We start from the raw sequence: 15,912 nt of genomic DNA, 5'->3' as shown, positions 1-15,912 counted from the left end.
TCTGTCCCTGATATGTCCGAAACCGACATGCTTTTGATGTGAAAATCCTGAGATTTTAGCTGCCTTGCCTTTGCACTGCCTCCTGGCGTGGTGGCCATCTGTAAGCCCGGGGGCCCCATAGTCTTCTATTGCCCGGGGGCCCCATGAGTTGTCAGTCCACCCCTGCCGGTGATTACCTGTGGCGATAATAGTTGGATGCACATCTGGAGGAATCGGTAGATTCTTGCCACTGGGATACACAGCGTGGCTAAACACCCGTGATCCAAGGCTATGGACCTTGCTCTGATCTTGATGATGTCAGGACCCTAGACCTCTACAGTGCTGCAGTGCAGAAGCTGCAGGGACCGGTCTAGCTGTGGGGAGGATTACATTGCTTCCCTAGACATAATTGAGAAATTTGCACCCATTTGTCTGCCTGGAGTTGGGCTTTAAAGCTTATACCCTTTCCTACCCATTCCACCTAATACTGTGATCACATGACAATACTTATTTTGGCTTGGCCTGTAGTGGGGGAGGGTACATCTTGCAGTTCCCATGGATGCTTTCTATTGGCTGCCAGAATTTTCCACCACAGGGTCCTCAAGCAGCTTTTACAGGGTCCTCAAGGAGTACTCAAAGGGTCTTCAAGGGGTTCTCACAGGGTCCTCAAGGACTTCTCACAGGTTCCTCAAGGACTTCTCACAGGTTCCTCAAGGACTTCTCACAGGTTCCTAAAGGACTTCTCACAGGTTCCTCAAGGACTTCTCACAGGGTCCTCCAGGACTTCTCACAGGGTCTTCAAAGGAGCTGCCAAGGTGTGATGGGTAAACACAGGTGCCCTTTAAGATCAGCTAGTTACCAAGAAGAATTTTTTTTTTGTTAGTCCTGACAGCCCGTCGCTCGTTGTCATGTTCTCCAGGCTGGTTACATCACATTCTGCCTCAGAATCCATCCCGCGTCGCTTGGCAGATGGCCTCCCCCAGCGGTCCAGCCTCATTTGCATACCTGGCCGCTCGCCTATCAATGGAAGTGGTCCAACTGGCTGATAACATCGCGCACCATATGTTCGGAAAAAAAAAAAAACTGTTTAACTAAAATGAACTTCAACAGCAAAAAAAAAAAAAAAATTGAGCCCCAGCGATGGAAGCAATTTAACAATTGCTTCCAAAATCAGTTTGCACGAGGAGAGAAAGTGGTTTTGCATTACCAGCTCCATAAATTAGAAAGAAAAAAAAAAGAGGGGGGGGGGGGGAGAGAAATGAAATCTGGCCAAAAATTGTTACCATGCGCAGCCCGGGCCGTTCGTGACGAGTCAGAGGAGTTTTATGTGCTTAGCGAGATCCTGATTTTTACTGCGTCGGACACGAGGTAATAGATACCCGTCAGATGTTCAGATTTCCCCTCACGTTGAGGCCGCAAAAAAAAAAAAACAAGAAAGGGTCTGGCGCTTTACTGTACTCTATGGGCCATATTCTCAAAGAATTTACGCCGGCGTATCAGTAGATGCGCCAACGTAAGTCCGATTCTAAGGCCGTCCTATGTTTAAGTGTATTCTCAAACTGAGATACACTTAAACATGCCTAAGATACGACGGCCTGCGCCGTTGTATCTTAGGCTGCAATATCTACGCTGACCGCTAGGTGGCGTTTCCTTTGCGGTCAGCGTAGAATATGCAAATGACTAGTCACGCCGATTCTCTAACGTACGCTTGCCCGTCGTAGTGATTTTACGTCGTTTCCGTAAGCGATACGCGGCGTAAAGATAAACATGCCCCCTAGGTGGCGTACTCAACGTTAAGTATGGCCGTCGTTCCCGCGTCGAAATTTGAAAATTTAACGTCGTTTGCGTAAGCCGTCCGTGAATGGCGATGGACGCCATTTACGTTACCGTCAAAACAAATGACGTCCGTGAGACGTCATTTAGCGCAATGCACGTCGGGTAATTTACCCGACGGAGCATGCGCATTACGATCGGTGCGGGAGCGCGCCTAATTTAAATGATCCAAGCCCCCTACCAGGATCATTTGAATTAGGAGTGCTTGCGCGGGTGGACTTTACGCTATGCCGCCGCAAGTTTACAGGTAAGTGGTTTGGGAATCAGGCACTTGCCAGTTAAACTTGCGACGGAGTAACGTAAAGGACATACGTTACGCCGCCGGAGATCTCTAAGAATATGGCCCTATGCCGTGCTTTCTGGCCGCTGCCTGTAAAAGGAATCCATAATCAATCAGTTATTATTGGATATGCAAGCAAAGGGATCATTATAGACGATCTCTGACTCGCTGTCACACAACAGGGATTTGGGTTGGGGGGAGGGACTGCTCAGTTAGTAACATGTACACCTTACACCCCAATTATGGGTGTGACATGTAACCTGTTACTCAAGGTGAACTTATCCTTTAATTCTAAAGGCCCATACGTGGTGGGGTCCCGTAGTGATAATCACTTGCATTCAGAAGAGCATTGGAATCTTTACGTGTATTGTATACTTTTAACCACTTAAAACCCGGACCAAAAATGCAGCTAAAGGACCAGGCCCATTTTTTGCATATCGGGACTGCGTCGCTTTAACAGACAATTGCGCGGTCGTGCGGCGTGGCTCCCAAACAAAATTGGCGTCCTTTTTTTTCCCCACAAATAGAACTTTATTTTGGTGGTATTTGATCACCTCTGCGGTTTTTATTTTTTGCGCTATAAACAAAAATAGAGCGACAATTTTGAAAAAAATTTAATATTTTTAACTTTTTGCTGTAATAAATATCCCCCAAAAATATATAAAAAACGTTTTTTCCTCAGTTTAGGCCGATACGTATTCTTCTACCTATTTTTGGTAAAAAAAATCGCAATAAGCGTTTATCGGTTGGTTTGCGCAAAATTTATAGCATTTAGAAAACCACTTAGCATTCGGGAGAAAGATCAAAACTCATCTCTTCTGATACCAAAAGAGACAGGAACAACAAGCGCCCAGAGGTGATTTAGTTCGCATGTGCCGCGCTATATAAGTTCTTCATTCATTCATTTACAAAATAGGGGATAGTTTTATTGCATTTTTATAAAAAAAAATTTTTTTACTACTAATGGTGGCGATCAGCGATTTTTTTCGTGACTGCGACATTATGGCGGACACTTCGGACAATTTTGACACATTTCTGGGACCATTGTCATTTTCACAGCATAAAATGCATTGTTTACTGTGGAAATGACAGTTGCAGTTTGGGAGTTAACCACAGGGGGCGCTGAAGGGGTTATGCGTCACCTAATGTGTGTTTACAACTGTAGGGGGGTGTGGCTGTAGGTGTGACGTCATCGTGGATCCTATAAAAGAGATCACACGATCGATGACACCGCCACAGTGAAGAACGGGGAAGCCGTGTTTACACACAGCTCTCCCCGTTCTTCCGCTCCGGGGAGCGATCGCGGGACTCCAGCGGCGATCGGGTCCGCGGCTCCCGGAGCTTCGGACCGGGTCGCGGGAGCGCGCCCGTGACCCACGGCTGGGCTTAAAGATCAACGTACATATACGTTGATGTGCCCAGCCGTGCCATTCTGCCGACGTATATCGGCGTTAGGCGGTCCTTAAGTGGTTAAAGGCTATGTTGTAATACGTCTAACCTTAGTAACTCAATACATTCCCTTATATGCGAGAGAGATGATGTAGTGACCCCCCCCCCCCCCAAACTCCTGTGTTCTGATTGGAGTGACGCCTGGGGCCTAGTACTGAAATCTCACATAACATAGGTACACGCATTGAAATCTTTGCTAACCGCAGTTGTGGTTCCCTCCCGTTCACCAGAGCCCGTTACAGTCAGATGCAAAACTCACCAACTCAATTCGCCTTACACTCTCGTGTTCGGCATGTAAACGTGTAGAAAAAGACCTCACTGGTAGGTATAATAGCAGATAATCGCAGTTCCAACCAATTCACTGCCAGGAAGCTCCGCCTGTAAATAAAAGAAGTGCTCAAAATAGCGTGATACCGTAAAATCAGTTTAATAACACACTCAAATCTTCAAATATAGCACTCACACGAATCTCAAAAAAGCAATACACTGCACAGCAAACACTCGTTCAGAGTTGAACCGAAAACCGAGTATATTGGTCGCGGTGGACCCAAGGTGTCCACTGATCGCTCACCACCTCCCCGCTGTTCCTTCCTGGATCTCCGCTTCCTTGGTCGGCCTTGATACGTGATGCAGCGATTCGGTGACCCCTGGCAAATCATCATCTGACCCCCAGGTCGAGAACCACTGCTCTACATAAAGATGGCCTAGACCAGTGATGGCGAACCTTGGCACAACCAGATGTTTTGGAACTATATTTCCCACAATGCTCAACTGCACTGCAGCCTCCATAAGCATCATGGGAAAGGGGGAGAAGCTTAAGTGACGCGATCGACGGAACTACATCCACACGAGAGATCGCCGCACTGAGCTGTATCTACAGGTTGTCTATGTGCAGAGGATTTGTGAGTGTGGTTTCTCTAATCAGTCCACAATCTCTGTTTTTTTCTCGGCCATACTACACTATGAGCATTCCCCTGTTTTTTCTTCTCTCCCCTCTCTATGAGCTGGCTTTCTGAATCAGCAAGTGGCAGTATTGGACTGTGGATGGGAGGTATGGTGAAGTGCTGAGCATATCGCAGGTGCTCCCTATCATTGAGTCAGTCTTACCTGGCAGGGGAGACACCATGATCATGAAGGCGGTTCTCCCAGGGCGAGGCACGGCTATTGCACACTCTAGGCCGTGCTGATCGTGGTTGTCTTCCCTGCCGCTTCTCGGCCTTTTGGCTGGGACTGGGTGTGGTATCTGTCCTTATCAGTTGTCAGCGGAGCGCTGAAGCACCTCCTACATGGGGAGGGTGGATGCAATCCAATGACGTCATTGCACCTGGAAGGATGGTTTCAGCAGGGACTACGCTGTGCTGCCCGACAGAATACTGGGGGCCGGCCCATGGTTGAGTCTGAGCCATCTGGAAGGGTGCTCCTGGTGAGGATGGGTACTGCGCTTGGTCTTGGTCTTTTTGCCGAGTTCTAGTCTGGCCTTCTGGCTGGCTGGTGTAAGTGCTATCTCTGTCGGCGATCCGGTAGGAGGAGCTGGTAATGCCCTGTGGTATGACGGGGTAGAGCCATGCAAATCCGCTGGGTTGACGGAGGGTCTGGAGGGGCTAGTATTGGTGGAGGCTGTTACCTGAGCGGCAGTTCTCCCCAAGAAAACCTTGAAGGGCTCTCTAGCTGACAGGGGTGGAGGGCTGCACTGGCCGGTCGGGGGGTCGGATATGGAACGAAAAGCCTATGGTGCATGTGCCCCTGGAGTGGCAGTCCAGGGGTATCTGAAGATCACTGTGTGTGAGGGACACATTGATTGAAGGATACCACGGTCACTGCACCAGATACACGCTTTTTTTAGCACCTGCCTCCTGGGCCGGGCCTTTTGGCTAGGACCGGAGGAATTTTTTATTCCTGGCCGGAAGGGCCTGGTCATTGTTTCACCACAATGGCCACTTCTTTCACTCTCCTCTCCACTATCCCTTCCCCCACTTTATTTTATTTAAGCCTATGTTTGTCACTTTTTTGTCTTTTTTTTGTTGTGCACGTTTTGTCACTGTGTGATTAGTAGGGTGCGGGTCCTCGGGCCAGCCCTGAACGTCTTGGGAGTGGGTGGACATGGCCTTCTGGCTTAGTTCGCCTGCTCTCATGGGGTCTCCCTTCGGGGGAGCCCCACCTAGTACTGGGAGGGTCCTGTTTCGGCAGTCCCTCCGAGGAAGTTGGGTCCGTGTCGGCTTCGGTTGCTCGGACCACAGTACCTCAGTCCCCGTCTGGAGCCTAACGCCCCGGGGGATCAGGGTTTGGGTCCCTCTTCACAGGAGGACCACTTGACGTTGCACCCGTCTGCACGTTTTTGTGAACACTCTTTATGTGTGTGCACATTTTTTCTGCACCGGGTGGAGTTTTTTGGGTGTGTTCACACGCCATAGGCTTTTAAAAAAAAAAAAAATCATTGAGTCAGTCTACATGCTGGAACTGTGAACGGTTCGTTTCTTGCTGCTTTTACCTGGTGTTTTTCACTTTACAGTGTTTGCACTGAAGCACAAGTGCACTTAATATATGTTTGTGGACTTTTTTGTTTTTGTATTTTGTTTCATTTGAACGTCTGAGTGTTTACACACATATATATATATATACACTTGATGTGTACTGTACAATAGCAAGGGTTGATTTAGCGCATTCATCCTATTTTATCATGGGAAATGTAGTTCCAAAACATCTGGGGTGCCGAGGTTCGCCATCACTCGCCTAGGCTATAAGAAGACCAAGACCCTAAAACTGAGCTGCAGCACGGTGGCCATGACCATACAGCGGTATAAAAGGACAGGTTCCACTCAGAACAGGCCTCGCCATGGTCGAATTACAGCGGAGACTCTGAGCCAGGCCTTCTCATCCAACATCAGTGCCCGACCTCACAAATGTTTTTCTGGAAGAATGGTGAAACATTCCCATACCAGCCCTCAAAATTTCACTCGCTTGCTCACATTTTGCGAGTAAATTTTGAGGGCTGGCGAGTGTGGGCTGCCTGGGAGCAGAGGGGGCGAGCAAGGAGAGGAGAGTCGCTGCTGCAGCTGCTGCTGTCGCCGCCGCCTGTTTGTTAATAGCGCGGGGAACATTACAGCTTTCAATTCAATAGCTGTGTTCCCCGTGTCATATACAGCGCCTCCCCCTTTTCCGGGCACTTTTTTCATAGACAGATCACCCATCCCAGGATTGGATGGGTGATCTGTCTATCAAAGATTCCCGGACAAGGGGGAGGGGTTGTATATGAAGCTCACGGCGGCGGCAGCTATTGATTTGAAAGCTGTAATGTTCCCCGCGGTTTGAACAACGCGGCGGCGGCGGCTCCGGCTCCTCTCCTACCCTACCCTACCCTACCCTACTCAGCACAGGTAGGCTGCATTGTGGGGGGAACTCCTGGCTGCTATTGTGGAGGGAACTCCTGGCTGCAAAATAGGGACATTTTGCTGCACTGGGGACACATGCTGCATTGGTAGACATGGGCAGGCTGCATTTTTGGGCACGGATAAAGTTGTTGTTAATATTTATTTTTATAACTTCTGCATAAAACATTTAAGTGCCATTTCATGAGATTTATGAGGGCGTGTCTAGGTGCGGGATTGGGGGCGGGACATGGTAGGGGTTGGACGGGGCAACTGGTGGCGAGTATGCTTTGAGGCCTGGCTAGTAGCTCAGGACTTGAAATTTTGAGCCCTGCCATAGACACCCTCCTAAACCTTGTGGACGGCCTTCCCAGAAGAGGTGAAGCTGTTATAGCTGCAAAGGGCGGGGCCAACTCAATATTCAACCCTACAGACTAAGACTGGGATGTTATTAAAGGTCATGTGTGTGTAAAGGCAGGCGTCCCAATACTTTTGGTAATCTGGTGTATGATGCAGCGTTTCTTCAACTTCCAGCAATCAGGCAAAACTAAAAGATACATTTTTTTTTGGGGGGGGGGGGGGGTGGATACTCCTTTACTATGGAAGGTAGCAGCCAAGAGGTTTAGTGTTGGGAGGATTAGAATGTTCTCTAACACAGATTCAGTGTGACAACTAAAAACCTAAGTTATGTGAAACGCGCCGGTTGGGGGGGGAAATAAACATCTATTCATCCAACTTGTTGACATTTGTGATGCATTTTCTCATGTCCCCGCGGCGTGCGCTGCGTAGACGTTGTGGGATGCTGACGTGCGGCGTTACGTCAAGCGCTTGCAACCAGTTGTAGAGATTAGGACACAGATTGATATCGCTGAGCCAACATTCCAGGAGTCCCACAAAGCGTCATTCACACTCGTGTCCCCCCCGTACATCACAGAGGAATAACAACTTTGGGAGGGCAAGAAATTCTTGCGATTTTTTTTTGGGGGGGGGGGCAATGAATTCTTGCGACTTTTTTTGGGGGGGAGGCAAGGAATTCTTGTGACTTTTTTTTTGGGGGGGGGGGGGGTGGAAGGAATTCTTGTGATTGTTTTGGGAGGGGCAGGGAATTCTTGCAATTTTTTTGGGGAGGGGCAAGGAATTCTTGTGATTGTTTTGGGGAGGGGCAAGGAATTCTTGCAATTTTTTTGGGGGGGGGGCAAGGAATTCTTGCGATTTTTTTGGGGAGGGGCAAGGAATTCTTGCAATTTTTGGGGGGGGGCAAGGAATTCTTGCGATTTTTTTCCTAACTTTTATCAGGACGAGGAATCGGGTGATCTGTCAAGTCGTCTTCAGATGGACCTCAGACCCCTCGTCTCTTCATACTGTATTCCTGGGATCTGTTTCCATGATGATCGGTGAAACGCGGCGGCAACCAGGTCCCCTGAGCAACGCAAACATGTTAAAATTATAAATCCAAAATTATTTTGAGACGCCAAAAATTATGGGGGGGGGGGGGTTGAGATTTACTAAAACTGGAGCGTGCAAAACCTGGTGCAGCTCTGCATGATAACCAATCGGCTTCCAGGTTTTATTGTCAAAGCTTCATTGAACAAACTGAAGTTAGAAGCTGATTGGCTCCCATGCACGGCAGCACCAGATTCTGAGCGCTCCAGTTTTAGTAAATCCCCCCCCCCCATGTTTTTTATGTGTAACCCAGATAATGACAACAAATGAACACACATCAGGAGGATTTCTAATAAATGGAGTCAGTTTGATGAAATGGCCATAAATATGAGGGACATGAAACCAAAAACTGAGCGCCAATGAATGAAGATCTCTTGGGGTATAGGGGATTATCATATTTATGGCGTAAATCTGCATACACTTCTTGGGTACTTTACACTAAGCGGGTACCTGGTATAAATATGAGGGGGTACCTGGTATAAATATGAGGGGGTACCTGGTATAAATATAAGGTGGTACCTGGTATAAATATGAGGGGGTACCTGGTATAAATATGAGGTGGTACCTGGTATAAATATGAGGTGGTACCTGGTATAAATGTGAGGGGGTACCTGGTATAAATATGAGGTGGTACCTGGTATGAATGTGAGGGGGTACCTGGTATAAATATGAGGTGGTACCTGGTATAAATATGAGGGGGTACCTGGTATAAATATGAGGTGGTACCTGGTATAAATATGAGGGAGTACCTGGTATAAATATGAGGGGGTACCTGGTATGAATATGAGGGGGTACCTGGTATGAATGTGAGGGGGTACCTGTTATAAATGTGAGGTGGTACCTGGTATGAATATGAGGTGGTACCTGGTATAAATGTGAGGTGGTACCTGGTATGAATGTGAGGTGGTACCTGGTATGAATGTGAGGGGGTACCTGGTATAAATGTGAGGGGGTACCTGGTATGAATATGAGGTGGTACCTGGTATAAATATGAGGTGGTACCTGGTATAAATATGAGGTGGTACCTGGTATAAATGTGAGGGGGTACCTGGTATAAATATGAGGGGGTACCTGGTATAAATATGAGGGGGTACCTGGTATAAATATGAGGGGGTACCTGGTATAAATGTGAGGGGGTACCTGGTATAAATGTGAGGGGGTACCTGGTATGAATATGAGGTGGTACCTGGTATGAATGTGAGGGGGTACCTGGTATAAATATGAGGTGGTACCTGGTATAAATATGAGGGGGTATCTGGTATAAATATGAGGTGGTACCTGGTATGAATATGAGGTGGTACCTGGTATAAATGTGAGGGGGTACCTGGTATGAATGTGAGGGGGTACCTGGTATGAATGTGAGGGGGTACCTGGTATGAATATGAGGTGGTACCTGGTATAAATGTGAGGGGGTACCTGGTATGAATGTGAGGGGGTACCTGGTATGAATATGAGGTGGTACCTGGTATGAATGTGAGGGGGTACCTGGTATGAATGTGAGGGGGTACCTGGTATAAATGTGAGGGGGTACCTGGTATAAATGTGAGGGGGTACCTGGTATGAATATGAGGTGGTACCTGGTATGAATGTGAGGGGGTACCTGGTATGAATGTGAGGGGGTACCTGGTATAAATGTGAGGGGGTACCTGGTATAAATGTGAGGTGGTACCTGGTATGAATATGAGGTGGTACCTGGTATGAATGTGAGGTGGTACCTGGTATAAATATGACGTGGTACCTGGTATAAATGTGAGGGGGTACCTGGTATAAATATGAGGTGGTACCTGGTATAAATATGAGGGGGTACCTGGTATAAATATGAGGTGGTACCTGGTATAAATATGAGGGGGTACCTGGTATGAATATGAGGTGGTACCTGGTATAAATATGAGGGGGTACCTGGTATGAATGTGAGGGGGTACCTGGTATAAATGTGAGGGGGTACCTGGTATAAATGTGAGGTGGTACCTGGTATAAATGTGAGGTGGTACCTGGTATGAATATGAGGTGGTACCTGGTATGAATGTGAGGGGGTACCTGGTATAAATATGAGGGGGTACCTGGTATAAATGTGAGGGGGTACCTGGTAAAAAAATGAGGTGGTACCTGGTATAAATATGAGGTGGTACCTGGTATGAATATGAGGGGGTACCTGGTATAAATGTGAGGGGGTACCTGGTATGAATATGAGGGGGTACCTGGTATGAATATGAGGGGGTACCTGGTATAAATATAAGGTGGTACCTGGAATAAATATGAGGTAATACAGGGGTACACATCCTAACACACCTCACACACACCCTTCCAGGCTGCTGTAAATATGGCAGAAGGAAGAATATTCTCTTATTGGCTGAGGGCCACAACTCAGGTCAAATCATTTGCTGTTATTTAGAAACATTCAACCCAGAATAAGTGCCAGGAAAACAGACTGACTGGAAATAAACCCAACTCACACAAGGCAAGCAGGAAGCCATGATACCCGGGCACACAGGAGAGGACACCCTGTACACCCGGCTTCAGTGCCATAGAGGAACACGGCAAGCCCCGCCCCCTCCAGTGCTCCAGGTGGGCGGAGGCCAGTCCAAGACGTCTCTGGTTGATGATGTCATTAGGAGGAAAGGCTGCTTCTGGAAGAGAGTTTGAGGTGAGGGTGAGCCAGGCAATATGGCTGCCAATGGATAGAGGAGGGTGTACAGAGGTGTACATTGCTTGTTAGTGGGTTGTGAGCAGAGAAATTAAATTGAATATTGTGCTTTTTATTAGAAAGTACATGTCATCTCATATCCTATCTCCTCAGAACATGTCACCTCATATCCTATCTCCTCAGAACATGTCACCTCATATCCTATCTCCTCAGAACATGTCACCTCATATCCCATTACCTCAGAACATGTCACCTCATATCCCATCTTCTCAGAACATGTCACCTCATATCCTATCTCCTCAGAACATGTCACCTCATATCCCATTACCTCAGAACATGTCACCTCATATCCTATCTCCTCAGAACATGTCACCTCATATCCCATTACCTCAGAACATGTCACCTCATATCCTATCTCCTCAGAACATGTCACCTAATATCCCATTACCTCAGAACATGTCACCTCATATCCTATCTCCTCAGAACATGTCACCCCATAACCCATCTCCTCAGAACATGTCACCTCATATCCTATCTCCTCAGAACATGTCACCCCATAACCCATCTCCTCAGAACATGTCATCTCATATCCCATCTCCTCAGAACATGTCACCTCATATCCTATCTCCTCAGAACATGTCACCTCATATCCCATCACCTCAGAACATGTCACCTCATATCCTATCTTCTCAGAACATGTCACCTCATATCCCATTACCTCAGAACATGTCACCTCATATCCCATCTCCTCAGAACCTGTCACCTCATATCCCATCTCCTCAGAACATGTCACCTCATATCCTATCTCCTCAGAACATGTCACCTCATATCCCATTACCTCAGAACATGTCACCTCATATCCTATCTCCTCAGAACATGTCACCTAATATCCCATTACCTCAGAACATGTCACCTCATATCCTATCTCCTCAGAACATGTCACCCCATAACCCATCTCCTCAGAACATGTCACCTCATATCCCATCTCCTCAGAACATGTCACCTCATATCCTATCTCCTCAGAACATGTCACCTCATATCCCATCACCTCAGAACATGTCACCTCATATCCTATCTTCTCAGAACATGTCACCTCATATCCCATTACCTCAGAACATGTCACCTCATATCCTATCTCCTCAGAACATGTCACCTCATATCCCATTACCTCAGAACATGTCACCTCATATCCCATCTCCTCAGAACCTGTCACCTCACATCCCATCTCCTCAGAACCTGTCACCTCACATCCCATCTCCTCAGAACATGTCACCCCATATCCTATCTCCTCAGAACATGTCACCCCATAGCCCATCTCCTCAGAACATGTCATCTCATATCCCATCTCCTCAGAACATGTCACCTCATATCCTATCTCCTCAGAACATGTCACCTCATATCCCATTACCTCAGAACATGTCACCTCATATCCCATCTCCTCAGAACCTGTCACCTCACATCCCATCTCCTCAGAACCTGTCACCTCACATCCCATCTCCTCAGAACATGTCACCCCATATCCTATCTCCTCAGAACATGTCACCCCATAGCCCATCTCCTCAGAACATGTCATCTCATATCCCATCTCCTCAGAACATGTCACCTCATATCCTGTCTCCTCAGAACATGTCATCCTAGTCCCCTCATTTCTTCTCCTGGTGTCCCCTAATTTCTTGTCCTGGTGTCCCCTAGTCCACTCGTTTCTTGTCCTGGTGTCCCCTCGTTTCTTGTCCTGGTGACCCCTAATCCCCTCGTTTCTTGTCCTGGTGTCCCCTAGTCCCCTCATTTATTTTCCTGGTGTCCCCTAGTCCCCTTGTTTCTTGTCTGGGTGTCCCCTAGTCCCCTCGTTTCTTTTCCTGGAGACCCCTAGTCCCCTCGTTTCTTGTCCTGGTGTCCCCTAGTCCCCTTGTTTCTTGTCTGGGTGTCCCCTAGTCCCCTCGTTTCTTTTCCTGGAGACCCCTAGTCCCCTCGTTTCTTGTCCTGGTGTCCCCTAGTCCCCTCGTTTCTTGTCCTGGTGTCCCCTAGTGCCCTCGTTTCTTGTCCTGGTGACCCCTAGTCCCCTCGTTTCTTGTCCTGGTGACCCCTAATCCCCTCGTTTCTTGTCCTGGTGTCCCCTAGTCCCCTTGTTTCTTGTCCTGTGACCCCTAGTCCCTTCATTTCTTGTCTTGTGTCCCCTTGTTTTTTGTTCTGGGGTCACTTAGTCCTCTCATTTCTTGTCCTGGTGTCCCCTAATCCCCTCGTTTCTTGTCCTGGTGTCCCCTAGTCCCCTCGTTTCTTGTCCTGGTGACCCCTAATCCCCTAGTTTCTTGTCCTGGTGTCCCCTAGTCCCCTCGTTTCTTGTCCTGGTGTCCCCTAGTCCCCTAGTTTCTTGTCCTGGTGACCCCTAATCCCCTAGTTTCTTGTCCTGGTGACCCCTAATCCCTTTGTTTCTTGTCCTGGTTTCACAGGAAACGCAAATGTCCAGAAATCCCGGAGAGCAATACAAACCTGACACAGGTTCTAACCCGTCCCCACTCTTATCAACAAAAAAAAAATCTTTTGTGTTCGGAGTTGGACTTTAAAAGCGGCAGTTGTCATCATCCTGTGGGATTACTTGGCAGGAAGTCAGCTGTGCAGAAAAAAATGTCTTTCCCACAATACAAGCTTTATCTCACTAATCCCATAATAAGCTCCTGATACTATTACGCATTTATCCAACGAGCGCCATAAAGGGTTCCTTTTACATAAAACCGGCGTGTCGTTTACGTCTGTGGCCCTTTAAAGGAGACATCTGGTGGAGGAAGAGGTTAATTAGGACAAATGTTTTTTTGTTTTGTTTTTGTATTGGAGATGAAAGGGTGCGGGAAGGATGTGGAAGGTGCAGTGACAATGCTGGAGATTCCATAGGAATGCATTGTCCGCTAGTAGCTTTCCCGCTGATCTGTCAAACTACCACAAACAAGGAGGCTTTTGTTCCGACTAAACTGTTCCTAATGATCTTCTTTGTAAACAGTCACACCAAGCAGCTCAGGGCCCAAACAAGTCTCCCATTGAAGTCCTCGCTGAAAAGGGAGAACAGTAGGACCAGGGAAAGGTGGCGGAGACAGTGATGGAGAGACGGGCAGATGGAGAGTCGTCTGCACCTGTCTGCTGGAAGTAGCGTCAGCCGCTGATCTGTCATCATATACGATGCCCAGTTACTCTACGCATTCCCTCACGGAAAGTCAACAGAAGTCACAACTACCTGGACTGGTCCCATGACCAGTGCGTCCCAACCTCTAGTACCCAAAACAGGTCCTGTTTTCGGGATTTCTTTCACCTTGCACTGGGTGGTTTATGGCTGTAAACCCTTACCTATATCCAGTGAAGTGACTGGCCTCAGGTGATTCAGAGGCACTGAGCTCAATGGACAACTTGGAGCCTTGGACCAATGGTAAAGTACCATTGGCCCTCGTTTCTTGTCCTGGTGTCCCCTAGTCCCCTCATTAATTGTGCTGATGTGCTATAGTCCACTCATTCCTTGTCCTGGTGTCCCCTAGTCCCTTCATCTCTTGTCCTGGTGTCTTTTAGTCCCCTCATTTATTTTCCTGGTGACCCTTAGTACCCCAGTTTCTTCTCCTGGTGACCCCTAGTCCCCTCATTTCTTGTCCTGGTGTCCCCTCATTTCTTGTCCTGGTGTCCCACAGTCTCCTCATTTATTGTCCTGGTGTCCCATAGTACCTTAATTTCTTGTTCTGGTGTCCCCTAGTCCTCTCATTTATTGTCATGGTGTCCCCTCATTTCTTGTCCTGGTGGCCCCTTGTCCCCTCATTTCTTGTCCTGCTGTACCCTAGTCCCCTTATTTATTGTCCTGGTGTCCTATATTACCCTCATTTCCTGTCCTGGTGTCCCCTAATCCCCTAATTTCTTGTCCTGGTGTCCCCTAGTCCTCTCTTTTCTTGTCATGGTGTCCCTTTGTCCCCTCTTTTTTTGTCTTGGTGTCCCCTAGTCCCCTCATTTCTTGTCCCGGTGACCCCTTGTCCCCTCATTTCTTGTCCTGGTGACCCCTTGTCCCCTCATTTCTTGTCCTGGTGACCCCTTATCCCCTCATTTCTTGTCCTGGTGTCCCCTAGTCCCCTCATTTCTTGTCCTGGTGTGCCTTAGTCCCCTCATTTCTTGTCCTGGTGTCCCCTAGTTCCCTAATTTCTTGTCCTGCTGTCCCCTGGTCCCTTCATTTATTGTCTTGTGTCCCCTAGTCCCCTTGTTTCTTGTCCTGCTGTCCCCTAGTCCCTTCATTTCTTGTCCTGCTGTCCCCCTGTCCCTTAATTTCTTGACCTGGTGTCCCCTTGTCCCCTCATTTCTTGACCTGGTGTCCCATTGTCCCCTCATTTCTTGTCCTGGTGTCCCCTTGTCCCATCATTTCTTGTCCTGGTGTCCCCTAGTCCTCTCATTTCTTCTTCTGGTGTCCCATAGTCCTCTCATTTCTTCTTCGGTGTCCCCTAGTCCCCTCATTTCTTGTCCTGCTGTCCCCTCATTTCTTGTCCTGCTGTCCCCCTGTCCCTTAATTTCTTGACCTGGTGTCCCCTTGTCCTCTCTTTTCTTGTCATAGTGTCCCTTTGTCCCCTCTTTTTTTGTCTTGGTGTCCCCTAGTCCCCTAATTTCTTGCCCTGGTGTACCCTAGTCCCTTCATTTATTGTCTTGTGTCCCCTAGTCCCCTTGTTTCTTGTCCTGGGGTCACTTAGTCCTCTCATTTCTTGTCCTGATGGCTCATAGTCCCTTCATTTCTTGTCCTGCTGTCCCCTAGTCCCTTCATTTCTTGTCCTGCTGTCCCCCTGTCCCTTAATTTCTTGTCCTGGTGTCCCCTTGTCCCCTCATTTCTTGTGTACCCGGTGGGCAAGTGGTTAAATGGACTGTAGTGCAAATCTGCAAAAAAAGCACTAAAAATGCCATAGGTGTGAATC

The 15,912-nt window shown here is 48.0% G+C and overlaps 1 protein-coding gene and 1 non-coding gene across 2 annotated transcripts in view; both read left to right on the top strand.

Moving 5' to 3' along the window:
• Nucleotides 1-4,640: 4,640 nt before the first annotated feature.
• Nucleotides 4,641-4,799, top strand: LOC120919647. The gene has a single exon (XR_005744609.1). It is a non-coding gene; the product is annotated as a U1 spliceosomal RNA (small nuclear RNA).
• A 6,077-nt stretch (nucleotides 4,800-10,876) lies between these two features.
• The window catches only part of SPO11 (SPO11 initiator of meiotic double stranded breaks), a 48,522-nt gene continuing 43,486 nt past the window's right edge, over nucleotides 10,877-15,912 (top strand). The window contains exon 1 of the mRNA XM_040331218.1: nucleotides 10,877-10,993. The gene's annotated coding sequence lies outside the window, so the exon portion shown is untranslated. The remainder of the gene's footprint in view (nucleotides 10,994-15,912) is intronic.

The sequence above is a fragment of the Rana temporaria genome, chromosome 12, assembly GCF_905171775.1.
Source record: "Rana temporaria chromosome 12, aRanTem1.1, whole genome shotgun sequence".
Taxonomy (NCBI): domain Eukaryota; kingdom Metazoa; phylum Chordata; class Amphibia; order Anura; family Ranidae; genus Rana; species Rana temporaria.
The sequence above is the reverse complement of the archived record's forward strand: the minus strand, read 5'-3'. Positions and strand labels throughout refer to the sequence as shown.